The sequence below is a fragment of the Trichosurus vulpecula genome, chromosome 5 (genome assembly GCF_011100635.1).
Source record: "Trichosurus vulpecula isolate mTriVul1 chromosome 5, mTriVul1.pri, whole genome shotgun sequence".
NCBI classification, from domain to species: domain Eukaryota; kingdom Metazoa; phylum Chordata; class Mammalia; order Diprotodontia; family Phalangeridae; genus Trichosurus; species Trichosurus vulpecula.
The window spans coordinates 201,734,023-201,740,022 of record NC_050577.1 but is presented as its reverse complement, the minus strand read 5'-3'; the positions used below and the strand labels follow the sequence as shown (position 1 = coordinate 201,740,022).

The following is a 6,000-nucleotide window of genomic DNA, read 5'->3' as shown; positions in this document are numbered from 1 at the left end:
TTTCCACATGGCTATAGATAGCTTTAATTTCTTCATCTGAAAACTACTAGCCTTCTTACTCTTCCTCCAGAAGATCTTCTATCTCCTGATGCAAGATGTTCACTGGCTGCCCCCATGCATGGAATGTTCTCCATCCTCATATATGCCCCCTGGCTTTCTGGACTTCTTTCAAATCTCAGAAAAGTAAAAATCTCACCTTTTATTGGAAACTTTTCCTGATCGCTCAATTCTATGCTTTCTCTCTGTTAATTATTTCCTATTTTTTTTTCTGTATATAGCTTGTTTGTACATAGTTATTTACATTTGTCTCTACCATTAGATTGTGAGCTCCTTGAGGGAAGGTACTATCTTTTAATTTTCTTTGTATCCCCAGGGCTTAGCATAGTGCCTGGCTGGGAAAAGGTGCTTAATAAATGTTTATTGACTATTGACTTGATAATGGCGCAGAAATATGACCTTTGGGCTCTTTCTCCTAAAGATGTTCAAGTCTCTAGGTGTGAGCCTAGGTCTGGAGTGGGGAAAGTCCTAAAAGGATTTTGCCTGAGGCTTATAAATAACTTCTATAAATCTAATTGCTCTGGGGGCACTTAGCCCATTAGGAGACCTTCAGAGATAGCTTATGACAAATAAAGGCCCCAAAGGAAAACGAATTTGCCCCAAATCACAGAGGCAGTTAGGGGCTGGTTGGTTATTGTCCTTCATTCTCAAAGAGGACCAAAATGACAGCACTACGCTAGAGTCAAGTTACAGTGTGTCTGACTGTGGCTGATCAGACTGACATGAGCTTGAAATGTTCTACTACAGGTCTGGCACAAATAGTTCATGTGAACATTTGAGGTGGCCTCTCTAAATTTATAGTTAGTGGCAGAGCTGACAGGAATATTCAAAATTCCCATCTGGCAATCAACTGACTACTGCTCTCATGCCTAGGAGGTCATACAGGTAACGGAACCTTTTCTGTGTCATGGATCCCTTTTGCCCATCTGGAGAAGCCTTCTGGTGCCTTCTTAGAATGTTTGTTGCCTACATTAATAACTGAAGGAAATTCTAAATTTTAGTTGGAGATTACTGAAAATTAAAATAACATTTTTTTTCCCAATCCTAGTTCACAGACCCCAGGTTATAAGAACCCCTACACTACACCAAATCTGCCTCTTACATAGGACATCACAAGAGGGATGTTAAACTCTGAACTCTCAATGTAAAAACCTGGCGTTCTATCTATATGGAGGGCTGTCTATCATATGTGGCACAGGGGTATCATTAGGTTGCTTGAAGGGAGGTAGAATAGACATCTCTAGCCCCTTCTACCCTCTACCCTTCTTCAAAGGAGACTTTATTTCACACCTGGAGGGATATCAGGATATTGGGATCAGAAACTTGGCCACTCTGCTCCCCTTAGAGAGAGAGGCAGGGTTACTGGACTAGAATTATATCTATCTGCTTCCTTAAATATTATTAGTCTCAAGGATGTGGCTTTCAGGTTCAAACTAACTCTGATTACTGTTTCATTAATGGAGGAAAAGAAGGACCTTGAACTTGATAGTCAAGCCTTGACTCCCTTCTTATGAAATACCAGTTCCACAATGAACACACAAAACAAATGACAAAGAAGCCCATTTATTCAAATCATAGCAAAACATGGAAATCAGAAAAAGTATATATACAAAGAAAGTATATATACAATACAGAGCGAAGGAGTTCTCCCATTGGGGAAGCTCCTCAGAGTCTCTAGTATAGTAAGCTGGGGACAGGGGACGTGAGGAATTCAGCTGACTTCTTCCTAGAGTCTTTTCCTTCAGCAACCTGAAGCGGGATTGGTATCACCCATCTTTTCTCTAGAAGCCAGAAGCAACCTTCAGAAGACTGAAGAAACTAGAATTGAAGGAGGTCCAAAGGCTTGGAGACTCTCCGGCTCGAAGGGAGCAAACCTCTCCTCTCTCTGGCTCTCTGCAACTCTGCCCTACGCCTCACTCAGGCATAGGGCATTGATCCCACCAGAGTCCCATACTAAAGCGCTTTGGGTCTCAGGTTACATATCAACATATCAGGCTTTTATGTCTTCCGATTCAATAGCTGACGACATCACTAAATACACAAAATTGTTGCCAACATGACTTATCAACCGTCCTGAGATTTAAAGAAAAAGTCAATCGCACACCTACCAGACCAGGGAGGCATGGCTAGGAGCAGTTTGAAAAAGAGCTAGGGGTTTTACTGGCCTGTTAACTCAATATGAATCAACAGTACAATATGGCGGCCACAGAGAGTTAATCTGATGTTACCTGTAATGAAAGTGGTAGATTGTCCAGGGAATAGTCTATCTACATTGGTCAGACCATATCTGTGCTGTTCAGTTCTAAATATTGATAAGCTGGGGAGTGTCCAAGGAAGGGCACCTCAACACTGAAGGTCACTGAGATTATTTGAAGACCCTGGGAATGTTTAGTTTAGAAAAGACTTTGGGGAGGAACAGGAGTTATCTTCAGGTATTGGACTGTCACATGGACGAGGGATGCATTAGGCTTGTTCTGCTTAGAGGGTGGAACTAGGAACAATGCATACAGGCAAACAGGCTTAAGGAAGGGAAAACACTGTAACAATTAGATTTCTGCAAAAGTGTTATGGGCTGCCTTGGGATTTAAGCACCCTCCCCTTCACTGAATGACTGGACATGGTTATTTTAGAGAGAAGTGCCACCAATGATCATTTTGTTACCTGGGGAAAACTTCACACGATACTCCTCTTCCCTTTTTCCAAGCAGTGCAAGTCTGCCTTGAAGTCAACTTTTAAAAAAAACAAATTTGCTTGAGGAAATATGAGAGAGATACTTGGGATATAAGGTCTCCTTGGTAGGGAGACAGAGACTCTAGGACTCTGGACACTGTGAGGCTTTGCCAGGGAGGCAAAAGAGGTCAGCAGGGAGGAGCTTACCTGGGGAAGAAACCCCTGCTAGCTTTCTATTTTAACTAATTATTCTGTCTCGCAGGTAGGTGCTGAAACTCGTTGTTTCTAAGCGGATGAAGGAGTGTGTCAAATTTTGGTTCCATGGGACAAAACCTAGTTGATGTGCTCTAGTTCCACTTCAGGTGAGTATTCCTGGAAAAGCTGATGTTTGGGCATAAGCGAGGATAGGTGGGCAGCTGTGGCCACAGAAAAGACCAAGAGACTTAGAGCAGGGAAGCATTTGGGGTGGTCCTTGGGAGTTGAGTCCAGTTGCCCTAGTCCTCCAGCTTGTCACCACTGTACCTTGCTGCCGACATGTGTAATTAAAGGGAGGGGGTTAGGAGTCATAGCACGCTCTGGGCTTTGTTTGGTGAGTCTATCGAGGATTAAATTACCTATAGGCAGTGTTGTTTAGTGGGAGGCTCGCTGGGTTTGGTATCAGAAGACCTGGATTTGATCATGGTTCTGTTAGCACTCAATGTTCCCTTTCCGTGTCTCAAAAATAAAGTTGTTGAGAGGCTGGACTAGGAGATCTCTCTGTGAGTTCCCTTTCCTCTACCAATCATCCTAAGACTGAGTGTGAGGGATGAGAACGAAGTCGGACCGGGGCAGCACAGGGCAGGATGTCCCCGCGCCCCGAAGGTTGCGGTTCTCTGTAGCACCCCCCATTCCCTGTTCATCTCCCCTTCCTCCAGAGGACTAGTCAGTGATCTTCCCCCACTCTGGAAGACCTTCAGCTCCTCCCCCGAATCTGTTCTTTCCTTCTCCTAGAAAGCCCTTCCCCTTCATTTCTCCTCCCTAAGCTCGCCCTCCTCTTCCTTCGGTCTCCCCTCCTCTTTTCTCTCTTCCACTCCCCGCTCTCCAGGGCTCTCCATCCCCCTCCTCGGCGCGGGGTGCAATCTCAGCCCTAGTCCAGCCTTCCAGGGAAGCCACAGCCCCGCCCCCTCCCCCAAAGGAGCCCCCCGCCCCGCCCCCCGTTTCCACTGGCGGTGGCGGCGGCGGCTGGAGCGGGAGTCTGGGCGGCGGCTGGAAGCTTCATTCCAGCCCCCCCAACCCCCACTCCTCCGCCCGCCGGGAGGCCGGGGCCCCGGCTCGGCCAGGGCGGCGGCGGGGCTGGGGCGCTGGCCCCAGGGCCGGCCGAGCGGGCAAAGTTGCGGAGACTCCGGCAGCCCCTGAAGAAGGAGGGGCGGGGAGGGCCGGTGCGGGCCGGCCAGCCCGGACGGAGCCTTCACCCTGCCCGGCCAGCGGGGCCACGACAGGGAGAGGAGGGAGCGGTAGGAGGAGGGCGGGGTGTCCGGGCGTGGGGAGGGGGCGCAGGAGCGGAGAAAGGGGGCACGGGGGTCGGGGGGACTCATGGTGCCAAGAAGGGCTGGGAGAGGGCACCTGGAGGGGAAGCGGGAGGATATTAGGAAAGTTTCTTGGAGAGAATGAGAGGAATGGGATAGAGGAGAGTGTTGAGAAAGTCTGGGTAATGGGGAGGGCCATCCTGGGGGCAGGAGGCAAAATGGGGTGCTGGGACGTGGGAGGGGAGGAGGGGCGTATTGGAGAGCCTGGGGCAGGAAGAGGATGGGGTGGTGGGTTGTGGGGAAAGGGGGGGCATATTAGAGATCCTGGGGCAGGAGGCATGATGGTTTGTACTATGTAGGGTGAGGGAGGGTGGAAGGTGAAGGAGGATAGAGGGTGGATAGGAGAGCCTGGGACAGGAGGCAAGGTGGGGTGGTGGGATGTGGGTTGAAGGTCATTTTTGAAGAGCTTGGGGCAGGAGTAAGGACGGGGTCAAGGAGGGCATTTTTGGAGTGCTGGGGCAGGAGGCAGGACGGGGTGGTACTATGTAGGGTGAGGGAGGAGGGAAGGTGAGGGAAGAAAGAGGGAAGAGTCCTTTAGGAGAGCCTGGGGCAAGAGGCAAGATGGGGTGGTAGGACGTGGAGTGAGGGGATTTGGAGGGAGCCCATTTATCTGGTGGGGACTTCTGGCTGAGTAAGAGGAAAGGGGCAGGTTAGGTAGGGGATTACAGGGGAGCCCTGAGAGAATACTCACAATGACACCATTAATGGTAGTTAGGCTGTAAGGAGGGTGGTAGAAATTTTATTATTCACTTTATACAGATGAGGATACAGTTTCAGAGGGGTTAACTGGCCCCCAAGTTGCAGAGCTAAGTGTCAGATATGGCTTATGAACCTAGGTGTACTGACTGTTTCGATTCCTAGTATAGATCTTTTTTGCTCTGGGGAGGGGGCTCAGAAGGTTGCTGTTGTGTGGTGTCTGCCTTCATTCCCTTTTATACCCCATCAGCATTTAGTTTCAAAGTGGGATCCTAGGCACAGGGAGGACATCCTTCGCAAGAAGTTATTTTGGAGCAGTCCAGAGCCTGGGAGGTAGCCAATCAGCCTGCATGAGTTTGGAGGTTTAAAAAGTTTCCGCATTTTTAAAAAAATTAAAAGTAGGAAGGAGTTTTTTTTGAGAATTTTTTTTTCATAGAATTTGTCCACAGAATGTTAGGATTGGAAAGGACTTGAGAGCTCAAGTCCAACCTCATTTTATAGTTGAAGAAACTGAGACACAGGGAGGTTCTGTTTAATGACTTGCCTATGGTCAGTCAGTCAGTAAATTTCACAGCTGGAACATATTTCCTCTCCGATCTTGTGCTCTGCATTTGTGTATCTTGGAGCTGGAGCTTCTGTATCTCTTCCTTGTTTGAGAAAGATGTAGTTCCCTTCCCTGACCTCTCCCCAAGAATTCTTGCAGTTCTGTAACTGATTAGAGCCTTTAGGAAAATGGGAGAGGCCTCTGGCTGCCATCTTTGTAGGTGGGGAAGCAGGATTATGTCTCCAAATATGACTGAACTTTTAAGCCTTTTTCTTGCCTCTATCACTAATATTAGATAGAGACTTTGGGGGGCCTGCTCATACTTGGGGAGAGGGGAAGAGTCTAAAAGTACACCTTAAAGCCTTTGTTTTATAAGATTCTACTTCTTTCCTTCCTGCTCCCATCCTCCCGTTCTCTGCAGAGCTATGATGGCAGAGATCCCACTTCTTCCAAGAAGCTTTCCTTGAC

The 6,000-nt window shown here is 48.1% G+C and overlaps 1 protein-coding gene across 5 annotated transcripts in view; it reads left to right on the top strand.

Annotated features, from left to right (window-relative positions):
* The first annotated feature begins 2,981 nt into the window (after window positions 1-2,981).
* Window positions 2,982-6,000, top strand: part of TSPAN9 (tetraspanin 9) — a 236,897-nt gene continuing 233,878 nt past the window's right edge. For 4 of the 5 annotated variants that reach the window (XM_036758642.1, XM_036758638.1, XM_036758637.1 and 1 more), the window contains exon 1: window positions 3,947-4,220. The gene's annotated coding sequence lies outside the window, so the exon portion shown is untranslated. Of the gene's footprint in view, window positions 3,090-3,946; window positions 4,221-6,000 lie in introns of those variants that run through there. The other variant, XM_036758640.1, reaches the window with a different exon arrangement.